Source organism: Engystomops pustulosus, chromosome 5 (assembly GCF_040894005.1).
Source record: "Engystomops pustulosus chromosome 5, aEngPut4.maternal, whole genome shotgun sequence".
NCBI lineage: Eukaryota > Metazoa > Chordata > Amphibia > Anura > Leptodactylidae > Engystomops > Engystomops pustulosus.
Genome location: NC_092415.1, coordinates 194,471,397 through 194,487,433, shown reverse-complemented (window position 1 = coordinate 194,487,433; position 16,037 = coordinate 194,471,397). Strand labels below are relative to the sequence as shown.

Below are 16,037 nucleotides of genomic sequence, written 5' to 3'. Positions count from 1 at the left end.
ATCACCCCCATAGACTTCCCTCTTGTTTGTATGTACCCCAATGAAAAACTCCCCGAGGTTCCCTATTACCTCCTACACCAAAACATATTTTTACTTATTATTTTAAAGGGTTTTGGACCTCTTTTTGTAAAAAGATTATCCTAAAGCTAAACTGCCTTTACCTCCTACATCCGAACATAGCAAATTATATTGTTCTACAGCACCATAACAATAAAGTATTACACAGACCCCCTACATAAAGGAGAACTGCGGCGGGAAAACAAGGAATAGTGAGTAAATATCTGTGGGTATAAAACAGAAAACTTGTATTATGGGTATAGGAGGTCTTCTAAAATTGAAGTATTATAGATACCATAAAAATCCATCCTGATAAACCAGGGACATTACTCATAGATCCAGGCACCGGGACTGTGGTCTTCATCTTATATTTGTTATCTATGGGGTCCTTCCTTCTAAAATCAACTTTTAAAATTATGCTAATGACCGGGGTGTTTACCAGAGCCTCTCTTTGATGCAGATTCACAGGCTGTTAAACTGCCTCCCCCTCTGCTCCCTCAGCACTTCATTCCTTCATCTGCCTGACGTAATCTTACTGCAGCACAGGATCTTACACCCGACAAAGGGGAAGTGCTCTAGAACAGTGTAACAGCTTGTGAATCTGCAGCATGTTGGTGCTCCGGGAACTGCCCAAATAGCCTTTCAGGGTCATTAGCATAATTTTCAAAGTTGATTTTAAACTGAAGGTGGCCATGCATAACAAATATAATAAGATTCCCACAGTCCCGGTGCCTGGATCTATGAGTAATGTCCCTGGTGTATCATGATGGATTTTGATTGTAGATTTCCTTGAAAGGAGGGGGCTAGAAAAATCAGGGGGCAATATACAAAGTGGGTCACTGAGGGGGCATTATATAGCAAGGAGGTTTTATACTTTGTGGGCTCAACTACACAAACAAAATTTTTGGCCATGGCTCCCTCAGGGAAATTTCTTACATGCAGCCTGTCCCCGATTGAAGAAACGGTCGGGGAGCACTGCTTTATAGTCAATCCTGGTTCTTATGACAACCCAACATTTTTAAAATCCAATTGTCACAGAGACCCAAAAAAATTTTGTCTGGGGTTACAATTATAAATTATACAGTTTCGACTTACATACCAATTCAACTTAAGAACAAACCTATGGAACCGATCTGGGGGCTGCCTGTATCCCTTTAAATTATCTATCCTCCCTATTCCTTCTATTTACCCATCTCTTAGTTCCCTCTGTCTGTGGATCTGCATGACCAGGCATATCGCTGCCATTACAGTTCCCACCGGGGCTGCGAGGCGCCATTATTCCTGCTCAGTTATGCAGCGATACATTCCCTACTCCCGTATTACGGTATAACAAGACTGATCTTCCATTCACAGCTCCAGAAAAAAAAAAAAAAAAACTCCAACCAACTAACTCAGAATTTTTTATAATTTACATACATTTTTATACTGTATGTGGTTTCTATAGATTTCCGACCCAATGTGCAAAATCCTAATATACGTTGTTCTATATGGACATAATCGTTATGAAAGATAGAATTTTGGAATGTATTTGTTTTGGTAACAAATTTAATAAAAATTCATCTCAAGGAAGATCCATAGAGGAGCAGCCGGGTGTGAAGTAACAGATGTGCAGCTTCCCACGCTCGCTACACGTCCCCGCTCCGCAGGTAGCGTCAGCTCCGCGGCATCGCTCACAGTCAGACGAGATGCGCACACCTGACTCAATATTTCTCCGCATATTTCAACTTCCATATTTTCCCAAGCAGAAACTTTGCTAAAAAGTTTTATGCATTTGACTTAATTATAAAATTGCACGTCCATTTCTGGATAAACGTCATGTAAAATGTTTTTGAACTAGGGATCGGCTGCAGGATCAGTTTGCGCCCCCTTTTTCTATTCTCTAGTGTGTCCACAGAGTATAAAGGGAATTTGTCTGCAGCTATTGTTAGGGTCCTGGCAATCTGTGTAACCGTACCTGTGAAAAAAATTGCATTTATATTCCAGGATTGTAGCTGGACTTGAGCAGTGTCCTCACTGCTGTTTCCCTTACTTATTATACTTTTAGTAAAATCTATAGCAGTCTCCTGCTTGGATACAGAAGGAAAAGCAGCTCAATGCAGAGAGCAAAGAGCACAGCAGTGTGAGAATATGTACCATAGTGCTTTTAAGCAGCTACAATACTGGAATAGAAGTATATTTTCCACCGTCCTGCAGCTACTGGCAACATACGTAGGTACAGTTACACCTCTCCAGGGACAATACCCAGTGCTATCTGGAGAGAGCTAAGAGCACTGCAGTATCACTGATTTGCGCCAATTTCCCCTGAATTGCCCCGGGATTTTGGCGCACGCGATTGGATTGTGGCGCATCGGCGCCGGCATGCACGCGACGGAAATCGGGGGCGTGGCCTAATGAAAACCAGACTGATTCGGAAAAACTGCCGCATTTAAAAAAAATGTGTCGCGAAAATTGCACTTACCTTCACTCAGCCCGGCTCAGTGTATTCCAGTGCATTCCGATGCTCTTCAGTGCAGCAGCGCCACCTGGTGGACGTCGGAGGAACTACCTTAATAAATCCCATCCGGACCCGAATCCAGCGCAGAGAACGCGCCGCTGGATCGCGAATGGGCCGGGTAAGTAAATCTGCCCCAATGAGTCCCTCTTGCAGTTCCTCCTGTCACCACCAAGACAAATCCCATCAAACCTTAATATGACAGGTTCACCCATTATCCAAAAGGTGCAAGTTCACGACCTCAGCCCTGGAAGAGGTTAAATGACAGAAAGCAAGTAGCGGGCATTTCACCCTCTGCCAATCATGCAGCAATTGCCCTAAATGTTGCACGCCTCAGTGGTCCTGCCTGAAAGTGTCTCCTTTATTAGAGAGTTCAGAAGCAATAGTGTTTAACAAGGATCAAGCAGCAGGCGGCCAGATTAAGCAGCGTGACAAGGAGAACCTAATAAGAGAGGAGCCGGTGAATGTGAAATGATGCTGCTGGCTGCCGGAGAGGCCCCGCGCTTACCAGTCACAGAACGGCGGAGAGCAAGGAGCGCTGTGATTAGCAGTCACCTCCTGACCGCCTCTGCCATAAAGATATATATCACTCACCAGTCTACTCTGCAATCGCAAATTGGATTTTGTGTTTATTGCTTAAAACAGAACAACATGTCTTTGTTTGCAAAGTCATATAAAAGTAAAGACTCTCCATCCTGCAAGGGGCTTAAAGGTATTAAAAAATAAATAAAAATAAAAAAATGTGGCGTGCCGGGAAAATGATAGCAAGTGCAATGAACTACGGTGGGTCCAGTAAGACAATATGTACAAGTATCTATGGACAATGCTCAACACATCACATTATCAGGGATTATACCTCCATTATTCCTCCTGGAAATGTTAGGGCGGCACGGTGGCTTAGTGGTTAGCATTACAGCCTTGCAGCGCTGGGGACCTGGGTTCCCAGGGTCAGCATCTGCAAAGATTTTGTAGGTTCTCTCAATGTTTGCGTGGGTTTCCTCCGGGTCCTCTGGTTTCCTCCCACACTCAAAAACATACTGGTAGGTTGATTAGACTGTGAGCCCCATTGGGGACAGGGACCGATTTGGCAAGAACTGTACAGCGCTGCGTAATCTGTGTGCGCTATATAAATAAAGAATTATTATAAATAAAATGATGTTACCCCCCCCCCCCCCCAAGGGCTTATCCCACAGGGGTGTAGAGTATCCGGGTGTGGTGGGCTTCATCTGGATGTCAATTTATTCATGTATTTACAGGTAGAGTAACAGAGGAACAAGACAATGATAGAAAACAAGATAATCTGATCCTGAAATGTTATCACAATGGAAAATATAATTATTTACCAAAAACAGAGGAGAAGACCGGAAAGGCAGAAGGCAAAATGTCATCTACAATATCCAGTAGGTTTCAGATATTAAAGCGAAGCTGTACTGGGCCTGTGACAGAAAAAGCCCACAGGACCGGAAATGAAAACCAAAGCTAAGGGGGTCAATTACAAAGAGCATAGAAAGGGTAAAGAGAAAAAAATGAATGAATGAAGAGAGAGTGAGTGATATATATATATAAGGAATAAGAGAAAAAGTGAAAAAACTAGAGAGTGTAAGAAAGAAAGAAAGATAAAAGATGGAGAAAGAAAGAAGAGACATGAGAAGGAAAACAGGAGAGAAAGAATTAAAGAGAAAAAGATCAAGAGAGGGAAAAAGAAAGAGAAATAAAAGAAGGAGGGAACAAGATGGAGATGATGCCAAGAATTAATGGAATGGGAGAGAAAGTGAAAGAGAAATAAATAAAGACAGATGAAGAAGGGACATAAGATAGAAAAATAGAGAAAGAACATGAAAGGATAAAAAGAGAGAAGAATTAGAGAAAGTAAAGAGAGAGACTGTACAGACATGTGATAGATGGGATAAATAGCTAAAATGGTTGATATAGAAGATGATATTTGATAGAGATGAGATACATAGAATGTTATGAGATAGATAGATAGATAGATATGAGATAGATCGATAGATAGATATGAGATAGATAGATCAATATGAGATAGATGATAGATAGATGATAGACAAATGATTGATAGATGGATATGAGATGGATGGATATGAGATGGATATTAGATAGATATGAGATAGATAGATATGAGATAGATGATAGATAGATGATAGACAAATGATTGATAGATGGATATGAGATGGATATTAGATAGATATGAGATGGATATTAGATAGATATGAGATAGATAGATAGATATGAGATAGATAGATAGATATGAGATAGAAAAAGAAAAAGTTCAAGCAGCATAGCGATTGTTTAAGGAATAATTAAGCAAACAAAATTAATACTGTGCAAAGCCGTAATGGGTCCTGGCCAAGGGAGGGACCCTCCAATAGATATGAGATAGATAGATATGAGATAGATAGATAGATAGATATGAGGTAGATAGATAGATATGAGGTAGATAGATATGAGATAGATAGATAGATAGATAAATATGATATAGATAAATATGAGATAGATAGATAGATAGGTCATATGATACATAACATCCTCTCCCCAACCTGTTGAAGTTGAAACCCACAGTTATGTGCAGTGTCCTGATATGTAGTAGCAGGACATGAGGACGACCTCTGACCCCCCCTAGTGTTATGTGTCGGGTGTATACACCTATAGGAATATGCATTGTACGGGGAGTTGGTAGCAGATTGGGTTAATTCCCAGCTTGTTGTAAGAAAATCTGGATAATCTGTCAGTGGAAGATTCCTCTGGATCCAGAAATAAAACTGCCCACTGATGTCACTGATGTCACCCTTCTCCTCCGTATGTTTTACGGGAAAGTTTTCAGTCATACCAAGGAGGTGTCAGGAAGTGTTTCATACAAGCAGGAGAGCGCGCTCCATTCTCATCAGGGGAATCGCCAGCCGGGGAAAATCTCTGACCCTTAAGTGGCAAATCAGAGGAGGCCACAAGCCCCTAATAAGGATATAGATGAAAGGGTTAACAGGCGCAGCAGAAATAGCGAATACAGTCAGATGTAGACGAAATCCAAAGTAAAGGAGCTCGGAGAACACAAAGCACACAAATTTATTTCTAAATAACCCAAATCCCCCCACATCTCTATGGGGGAGATTTCTCAGAAGTGTCTGAGGTAAAACTGTTCTAGTTGCCCATGGAAACCAATCAGAGCTCAGCTTTAATTTTATAAACAGCTGTTGGAAAGTGAAAGCTGAGATCTGATTGGTTGCCATGGCCAACTAGAGCAGTTCTTATGATAAATCTCTCCCTTATGAGAAGTGTCTGAGGTAAAACTGTTCTAGTTGCCCATGGAAACCAATCAGAGCTCAGCTTTAATTTTATAAACAGCTGTTGGAAAGTGAAAGCTGAGCTCTGATTGGTTGCCATGGCTAACTAGAGCAGTTCTTATGATAAATCTCTCCATTTGAGTCAGAGCCGAAACTGATATTATCTTTAATGGGCCTCAGCTGGCTTCATAGTTAAAGGGGATTTCCAGAATGAAACAAATGACATCAGCAGGGGGGGCATTTGTCACTAAAAACTGCTAACAAGTGTCCGACACCATCAATCCGATACTGGTTCATCTGTGCTGATATGGGAGTGGTTACGACAGGGGGCGGGGACAATTCCGTGTAATATAGTAATGACTGCATAGCCCCCTCCATCTGTCCAGAATCCTGCTTCCCGCTGGTCATGTGAGCCGGCGCTCCTGACAAGCACAAAGAAGCTTTCCCATGATGAGTATGATGTGGGTGACCCTATTAGGGTCTTATATTCACTTTGGTAAAATTTAGTATTAGTGACCAACCCCTCTTGTCCTCTTGACATATATTACATGTATGGTAACAAGAGGTTGAAGGGCTTTTCCCAAAAACCAAGTTAGGCCACAGGATAGGGGCTAACTTACTGATCATCACTGAGACCCCCATGGATCAGGAGAACGGGGTCTGATGTACCCCAGTCACTCCCTTCACCATGCTGCTCCGCTCATCATCTCAAGGATCCACGAGGGGTCTGATGTTCCCTTCATTCTCGTGATCTGTGGGAGTCTCATCAACGAGGACCCCCCCCCCCACTGATCAGTAAGTTAGGACCTAATCTGATTACGTGCGACACAATCCCCTTCTAAATCCCTGTCCCAGCGGCAATGTGGGTCCCCATGGAAATGCAGCTGTGGGACCCTTAGTAAATAAGCCCCATTGTATGCAATAAGCTCATCAGCTCCCCCTAGTGGTAACAGCTTGCAGTAATTATTTTATCATTCATGTCCATACAAGAGATATTGGAGCAGTTCAAAATTATAAAAATTATAAAAATATAAAATGATTTACAGTCAGGTTACACTCAACTCCTCCCCATATAAGTGGGGGATCCCAAAATCCATGAATATCACACGGTCTCCACGTACCTCAGTCCTTCTATTACTAGTATATAACAGGCACTGGATATAGAAATGTCAATTGGCTTAATTATTCACCTTTCCCTGTATCTACAGCACAATATTATGTTCCCTCCCCCATCCCCCGATCTTTTACGATAAACCAGGTAGTCAAAAAGAGAATTTTTTTTTTTTTTTTGCATAAGCAAATGACATTTTATCTGGAAGGGGGGGGGGGGGGAGTTCCCATTTAATCCTAAAGGGAACAGGAAACAAGACACACATGATAGGTAAAGTAGTACTGGAGTAGTCCAACAAGGTGCGACGCGAGAAACAGGGATTTATCTCCTTAATTAAAGGCAGAGCGTATGGCGGACATATTAATGTAATATTCCACATCCGCCTAAGTAACTAAATTCCAATTTTATTAAAGGTTAAGTAAGGGATCAGCGCAAACACGTGTTTCACAACCTAGAAGTAAGCGATATGGAAAATTGGGACGGGGCCATGCACATCCCTAAATGTTGCTTTTCACCCCTGGGCTTTGCGCTTTTATTACTTTGGAGCTGGGTTTTAGGGCTCTGGTGGGGAGAAGACTGATATTACAAAACAGAAGAGAAGAAACTGCGAAAAAGTAAGAGAAACAACTTTCCATCTATAGTATATAGTTGTACTTTATCACCCAGAAAAGACAAATTAAAACATAAAGGGGCTCATTTACTAAGGGTCGGAACGCCGCACTTTCGTTGGGTTTCCCGAATATTTCCGTTTTGCTCCGAATTCCCCCGGGATTTTGGCGCACAAGATTGGACTGTGGCGCATCGGCGACGGCTTTCACGCGACAGAAACCAGGGGGCGTGGCCGTTGGACAACCCGACGGATTCGGAAAAACACGGAATTTAAAAAAACGATTTGTGTCACAAGAAGAAGGTGAACTCCGGCGGACCTCGACACAGCAGCAACACCTGGTGGATATCGGCCGCACGACCTTCGTGAATCCCGGCAGAACCCGAATCCTCGTCAGACAACGCACCGCTGGATCGCGACTGGACCGAGTAAGTAAATCTGCCCCAATAAGATTTGTCCAGAAAGGTCATAATGTTATATCACAGCCCATGTTACAAGAGCAGCTTAAAGAGAACCTGTCATCAGGTTTTACCCTACTAAAATACTAGTCGCTTCAGTCATTTTTAGAATTCTTTTATGTGGAATCTCACCCATTTATCTATAAGAAATCTCCTCCAAAGTCAAGCAAAAATGACTCATCTCAGTTAGTTTATGTCATTTCAAAAGCCGCAATCATCTGCTCCAGAGCTCAACCCACGATCTCTCTCCATACCCTCCGCAGTACGTCCAGGTGGCTAATAGTGCGTCCTGGTGCGCAAAAGGGTTAATATGACACCAGAACCATGTTCGGCAGGGTTGGCTCCAGGTGTCAGTAGCCCCTGGGTGACAAAGCCTCAAAGGGCCCCTTTGCAGTGAACTCACGTTGCGGCTTTAAAAATTTAGAAACTAAAACAGTCTCCGGTTCCCTAAAATATTCCCTAGTTAATCATCCCAAACAGCCCCCCTAATGGTTATTTTATATAAGCCTACTCACCCTCTATGGATTCATTCATTCTTATGTGGGCCCCCAAGCAGTTCTGGGCCCCAAGACTTGCCCAGATATACCCAGGCCATGATGTTAGATGCTGTAGATCAGAAGATATGGGTTTCTGAAATGACAATAACCCTGCAACCACTAAACTTGACTCATCTCATGTGCAGAGTCATGTTTGCTTGACTTTGGGAGAGATTTTTTAAATAGGTAAATGGGTGAAATTTCACATAAAAGAGGGAATTCTAGAAACAACATTTCATAAAGGTAGGTACATTGTAAAGGCCATGGTCTAACTGGGCCCAAAGCGACCAATGACTAAGGAGCTTTCATTTTTACACAGCAGTACAAGAAATGAATACTTAAAGGGTTCTACCAACTTCCCAATCACCCCACAAAACCCCATAAAACCAGAATAATTTTCTCTAAAATGACAGATTGTTGGTGATATTTTTGAGGTGATACTTTTGAGGTGACTTGGGGAGGCAGACAAATCAAGTAATAGTGTATTAAATGTGTATTGAAGAACATGAAGGAGCTATTTACTGGAACTCAGTATGTGATTGGGGGACAAGTATCTGACCGGGAGAAAAGGTAAAAATAAGGGGAACAAACCAGCCCAAGATTATGGAACCAAAATTAGGGGCAACGACCCCAAAGTAAGAGGAACCAAGCAGAACCCTATAAAACAAGCATAGGAACCAAGTCCAACATTAAGGGGCAACCACCCAACATTAGGAGGAGCCGAGCGAAACATTGAGGGGCAACCACCCAACATTAGGAGGAGCCGAGCCCAACATTGAGGGGCAACCATCCAACATTAGGAGGAGCCGAGCCCAACATTGAGGGGCAACCACCCAACATTAGGAGGAGCCGAGCCCAACATTAAAGGGCAACCACCCAACATTAGGAGGAGCCGAGCCCAAACATTAAGGGGCAACCACCCAACATTAGGAGGAGCCGAGCCCAACATTAAGGGGCAACCACCTGCAACACCCTCGCCGATGCAAGGCAGAGGAGTGGTTGCGAATACGTCCCACCATGTAGCTTGCAGCCTGTGTAGGGTCTAGTCAGCCCCACAGCATGTCACTACATCACACTACATAGTCCTTATAGGACACAGGGGAACACTGCAGTAGTAGATCCTGCATGGCAAGGCAGGAGTTAACTGTTTTATGTGATGTCATATGTGTCAGCCAATCACAGGTGTTATAATTTGTCTCTGTGAGCTGAGATGTGAGCTGAGATGTAATTGGAGGAGCAGCCACCACCTGACCAGGGGAAGTAACAAGATCCCTGGAAACTTCCAGAAGAAGTTAGTTCTCTCTCAGAAGAGAGTGCAGTGTGAGGAGAGAGTTCACTCTCTCAGATTAGAGACTCAGAGGAGTCAGTGCAGCTAGCACACCAGACCAAGAGCAAGTGAGCAAGCTCCCTGCCTGAAGAGTGGAGCTAATAGCTAAGAGTTAGTGATCTACTACTCTGTTAAAGGCACGTTGCTGCGGTTCCTGTCGGTTCCAATAAAGAACTGTAAGTTGTTTTTGTTCAACCTCTGCCTCCGTCTGGTCCCTGCTACTACGGCTGCCACCATCATTACAGGCACCCTGTCCACCACACAGAGACTTATACTCTAGACACCAAAGGGTTGCCCCAGGGAGATTCGCTATAGCAGCCTCTTCCGCATCATTTCTTGCCAACACCACCCTGCTGGAGACCTGCCAGGCTGTAGGACAGCCCTCCGGTTCCCCATACCAAGCACCGTGACACTAGCGTGCCTAGGCCGCAACCGCCAGCCACTCAGGTACTGCGGGCCCCGGCTGACTCCAGGCCCCAAGAAAAGGCTAGGCCCCGGTGGGGGATGTTGCAAGTGGCGTCACGAACAGGATTTATACTTCTGTGCCTTACACTGGCACTATAGACTGTACTTTATTACAAAGTCTGTGCTGCCTAACCCTGCTGCCATTCAGGTTTAGGCCCAAGTGATTGTGTGTTTCTGCATTGAACTGTATTACTGCTGCCACGTGCTGTCGAGCACCGCTCCAGCACTCAAGAGGTTAACCCCTGCAAAGAACTTTGTCAGCTCTGCTACACCCGGCGAAGTAATTCCAGCCCGCCAAAACCTTCACTGGCGGGAAATCCAGATGACACACCAAGCTCCACCCACGCGCGAATGGCGCGAACCCCGCCTCCTGTGGCGCAGGAAAAAATAGAGCCCGCCACAGCTCTTGGCGGGAAGGACTTGGACTCCTCCCTCTGGCACGAGGCGGACTTCCTGCCCCGCCTCAACAAAATGCCAGAACGAGTGTGGATCTCGTGCAGTGAGGTCAACACCATGTGGGGTCCTCGGCCATTCCCCTCCGTGGAACAACCGGAGTTCCTGGAAGTTCTTGAGACCATGATTGTGGTCTCTGCTCAGCCGGTCCAGAGGCCCTTCGCTGGGCACCGGCTGCATCGAGGACTGACCCGAGCCTTCGTCACGAGGACGTACCTCCAGACGGTGACGGAGCGCCAAGTACCACCCGGGCGGTTCCTAGTGCCTCTCCCGGCTACCATGCTGGTACCGCGGGCCCACGTGGAGGCGCCACTTGGGGAGGCCCCGACTCCTGTCGAGCCAGCGCCTGGGCCTACTGCTACTGTGCAACCTGCACCGAGGCCCATTGCTCCTGCCGACCAGCCTGCCATACCTGCTGTTGTGGTTCCTGACCCTCCGGCTGCTCCTGCTCCAGTTCCGGCACCTGCCCGAACATCCGGGAGACCAGAACCTGCACCGGAGAGACCTACTCCAGCACCGGCACCTCCGCAGCCTCAAGGCCGAGGTGAGGCCCTCCGCCGGCAACTCCGAGACGCTGTCTCGGAACAGCGACGCCGAGAGAAGGAGGCCCAGCGCTACATGGCCGGCCGATCTAAAGAGGGAGCCTGGGTAAAGCAGAATCGCACCACCGGCATGGTCCGGTACTTTGACCGGCAGCGTGGCTATGGCTTTGCCACTCAGGACTACACCAGACGGGAGGTATTTATTCCCCGCCGGTCTGTCAAAAGGCCTGATTTGCCGGAGAGACTCCATAATCTGAGGCCGGGAGAATGCATCGAGTTTTCCATGTAGGAGGGACCTCGAGGGCTGTGGGCAGCTGGCGTGATCCGGATCCCAGACTCTGATGAGGACCGCTACCCATCATGTGACGAGCTGTACGAGGACGACGAATGGCCGGAGTCTCCGAACACGTCTTCTTCCTCGGCTGCGAGTCCCCGGGCGGTGACCCACGTGAATGCTCCATCCACGGTAATCGTGAGTACAGGCCCCATTGCTATCCATGGGCCGGGCATGATCCAGGGCGCCACCTCCACCGTCTCCCCTGCAGGGAGCATTGCCAGGTCCCGCGGCTCTTCCGTGGGAGAAGACATCCCGGCTAGTGAACCTTGTCCGGAGGTTCCGACGAGGCCCACATCTCCAATTGCCGGTTACCAATGGGGTGACGACCCGGCCCCAGAAGAACCGGAGCTGGAAGGAGCCGCGGCGCTGCCGCAGGCTCCCATCTATTTATTGCTGGACCCCTCCGTGGTCCCTGGCTCAGTTGAGCCCCCGGCTGGAGCAGCCGACATCCCGGGCGACAGCGCTCCTCCCCCTGCATGTCCGGAGGATGCTGCTGAACCTGCAGTACCTGCTACTGCCACCGGGTGTCCCCAGCCGGCACCTACTCCCGCTGAGGATGCACAGGATTCCCTACTGGAGCTGGATCCTGTCTCTGCTGAACCCAGCGAAGATGCATCTGACTAACCCCTGAAGGGCTGTAGCCCTCTCCAGGTACTGTGTCCATTGTAAATATTTATTTCTGTCCCTACCCTATAGAGCCAGAAACTGTCCTGAGACTCTCACCCTTATTTATCTCAGTCAAGAGATTTTCTACTGTTATGTGCTATGATAGCACCCCTTCCTAACAAAGGACTCTGTCCCTCTACACATAGAGGAGACCCTTTGCATATTTTATGGCACTTTTCCCCACATCAAGGGCTGTACCCAGAAGATGGACTTTGTCATTAGAGACCTTCTGTGAGACTTTTGCCAGATACTACCAGGGAAAAGTTGCTATGTCATTGCTATTGTCTTGCACTTAATGCCTTCCTTTTTAGGTAAAGAGACATTCTATTCTGCTACCCTGAGTAGCCTACCTCTGTAACGTTTGTAACGTTTAAGATGTGTACCCATTGAGCTCCTAAGCCAATGAGAGTTTACAAAATGTTTGCACACTGTCAATTATGTCAGTAGTTTGCACTAACCTTTGATAGGCTTTTCAGATTGTAGCGTGACTGTGTTGGACCGTCTCTATGTAAAACCCTGACCGCTACCTTATGCCTCAAACCGAGGTTTGCACGTGGGGGTAGTCCGTAAACTGCAGGTCTTTAGGGGACCGGGGGTGTTAAAGAGATAGCACCTGGATGCCACTCATACAAGGGTAAGAATGTCAGTCGGCAGGTACTTATACATTTGTATAATGTTTAATTGTGTCACATATGTCAATGTAATGCATATACACACACTATATATTTATCGCCAGGGAAGAAGTGTTTACATAACAAATATACAGGCCTTGGTGCAAGGAGTGGATTACAGTACATGACACCACACCTTTCCTACTGTACAGTTCGGTTTAATGGCGTTAGCGACCAACTGTCATACTACGCATTTACATGTCCTTGTCTTAGTCCGACACCAACCCAGGTGCCTGTCTCCAGGACCATGGGCGGTTTGTCCCTACAGATCCTGTAGCCTGCACTTCCCAGAAGTGCCCTTATCTACCTCTGCGCCCCAATCAGTCCGTAGTCGAGCCGAGGGCGGCTCTTTCAATTGCCCCGGGGGTATGCAACACCCTCGCCGATGCAAGGCAGAGGAGTGGTTGTGAATACGTCCCACCATGTAGCTTGCAGCCTGTGTAGGGTCTAGTCAGCCCCACAGCATGTCACTACATCACACTACATAGTCCTTATAGGACACAGGGGAACACTGCAGTAGTAGATCCTGCATGGCAAGGCAGGAGTTAACTGTTTTATGTGATGTCATATGTGTCAGCCAATCACAGGTGTTATAATTTGTCTCTGGCGAGCTGAGATGTGAGCTGAGATGTAATTGGAGGAGCAGCCACCACCTGACCAGGGGAAGTAACAAGATCCCTGGAAACTTCCAGAAGAAGTTAGTTCTCTCTCAGAAGAGAGTGCAGTGTGAGGAGAGAGTTCACTCTCTCAGATTAGAGACTCAGAGGAGTCAGTGCAGCTAGCACACCAGACCAAGAGCAAGTGAGCCAGCTCCCTGCCTGAAGAGTGGAGCTAATAGCTAAGAGTTAGTGAGGAAAGGGGTATCATCCTACCTTTAAGGGTGATACCTGAAGCACTCCAGGACAAGCTGAAGCTTCCTATTAGGACACAGCTACCTCCCAGCCTGCCCTCTGCATCCAGGCTGGCGATCTACCTCCTGTGGCTCCCTCCAAGTACATCTCAGCAATCTACTACTCTGTTAAAGGCACGTTGCTGCGGTTCCTGTCGGTTCCAATAAAGAACTGTAAGTTGTTTTTGTTCAACCTCTGCCTCCGTCTGGTCCCTGCTACTACGGCTGCCACCATCATTACAGGCACCCTGTCCACCACACAGAGACTTATACTCTAGACACCAAAGGGTTGCCCCAGGGAGATTCGCTATAGCAGCCTCTTCCTCATCATTTCTTGCCAACACCACCCTGCTGGAGACCTGCCAGGCTGTAGGACAGCCCTCCGGTTCCCCATACCAAGCACCGTGACACTAGCGTGCCTAGGCCGCAACCGCCAGCCACTCAGGTACTGCGGGCCTCGGCTGACTCCAGGCCCCAAGAAAAGGCTAGGCCCCGGTGGGGGATGTTGCACACCCAACATTAGGAGGAGCCGAGCCCAACATTAAGGGGAAACCACCCAACATTAGGAGGAGCCGAGCCCAACATTAAGGGGCAACCACCCAACATTAGGAGGAGCCGAGCCCAACATTAAGGGGCAACCACCCAACATTAGGAGGAGCCGAGCCCAACATTAAGGGGCAACCACCCAACATTAGGAGGAGCCGAGCCCAACATTAAAGGGCAACCACCCAACATTAGGAGGAGCAGAGCCCAACATTAAGGGGCAACCACCCAACATTAGGAGGAGCCGAGCCCAACATTAAGGGGCAACCACCCAACATTAGGAGGAGCCGAGCCCAACCCTACAAAACAAGCGCATGCTTAAGGGAAATAAGTACAAGTCCAGGAAACAAGTTCAAGATTTGGGGAACCGAGCCCATGTTTAGGGAAACCAAGCTCAAGTTTATTGAAAAAGCACAAACCTATGAAACAAGCCCAAGAATAGAGGAAAGAGCCCAAGATTCAGGGGCAACCGAGCTCAATCCTACAAAACAAGCGCAAGTTCAGGGGAAATAAGCACAAGCCTAGGAAACAAGTGCAAGATTTGGGTCAACCGAGCCCATGTTTAGGGGACGTTTTCAGAAAAAGCACAAACCTATGAAATAAGTCCAAGATTCGGGGGCAACCAAGCCCAACCCTAGAAAACAAGCGCAAGTTCAAGGGAAATAAGCACAAGCCTAGGAAACAAGTGAAACATAAGGGGCAAGCAGCCGATGATTAGGGGCACCAAGCCCAAAATTAGGAGAGCAAGTGCCAAATTATCAGACGCTAGGGTTTAGGAATAAACAGGTGATATACACACACAAAACCCATCACAAATCTGCTGTGTGAAATATTCAAGATCACAGGAAAGGTCGCGTGAATCATTCCGGGGAGCCGGGCAGGGCGGCGGTAATACATTATTTCTATAAAACAATAAAGAGAGGAGAGATTAAAAAGCTAAAGACCAAGTGGAGACGATCAGATGAATGTGGAATGGAGCCATCATTTTACTCCTCTAATCAGCAATCAATCACAGCTAAAGAGGATGGAAGCCGGAGCGTCCGCCGGAGGTGATGGACTCCGCTCTTCACATCTTCTGACTGGCGAGCAGCAGCGAGGAATAGGGCGAGAAGGTGAGAGAGGAGGACGAGACATATTTATAATGCATCATGTATGACGGTCAAAGGGTCAAAGCAAAAGAGATTACCAAGGCTCCTAAAAAGGGCTGCACCACCAGTGTACAGTGGTTGTATCTGGTACTGCAGCTACATTAAAAGCGCAATACCAGGCACTACCTGAACACAGAGGTGGTGCAGGAAGATAGAAGTCATGATCTTCTAAGCATTGATAATGTTATGGGTCATACCCCCTGTATGACCTATCTAGTTTGACTTTTAGATACTTCCGAGGGTGTTGTCAGGTTTTCACCCTTTAACCCCTTTACAGGGATCAGGATTTGGCTTTGGGGAGGTGACCAGGTCAATATCTATTTAAGTGGCCCCACTGAAGGTGAAGGTTCAGGAACAAGTTGCGGTCTCTGCAAGGTCGAGAATCATGCTGGAGGTCAGCGGGACATTTATGGAGACATAGAAGATGAGAAGGGACAATA

At 46.8% G+C, this 16,037-nt stretch overlaps 1 protein-coding gene across 3 annotated transcripts in view; it reads right to left on the bottom strand.

Moving 5' to 3' along the window:
- The window catches only part of RSU1 (Ras suppressor protein 1), a 96,718-nt gene that overhangs the window by 39,363 nt on the left and 41,318 nt on the right, over positions 1 to 16,037 (bottom strand). The gene's annotated exons all lie outside the window — the stretch shown is intronic.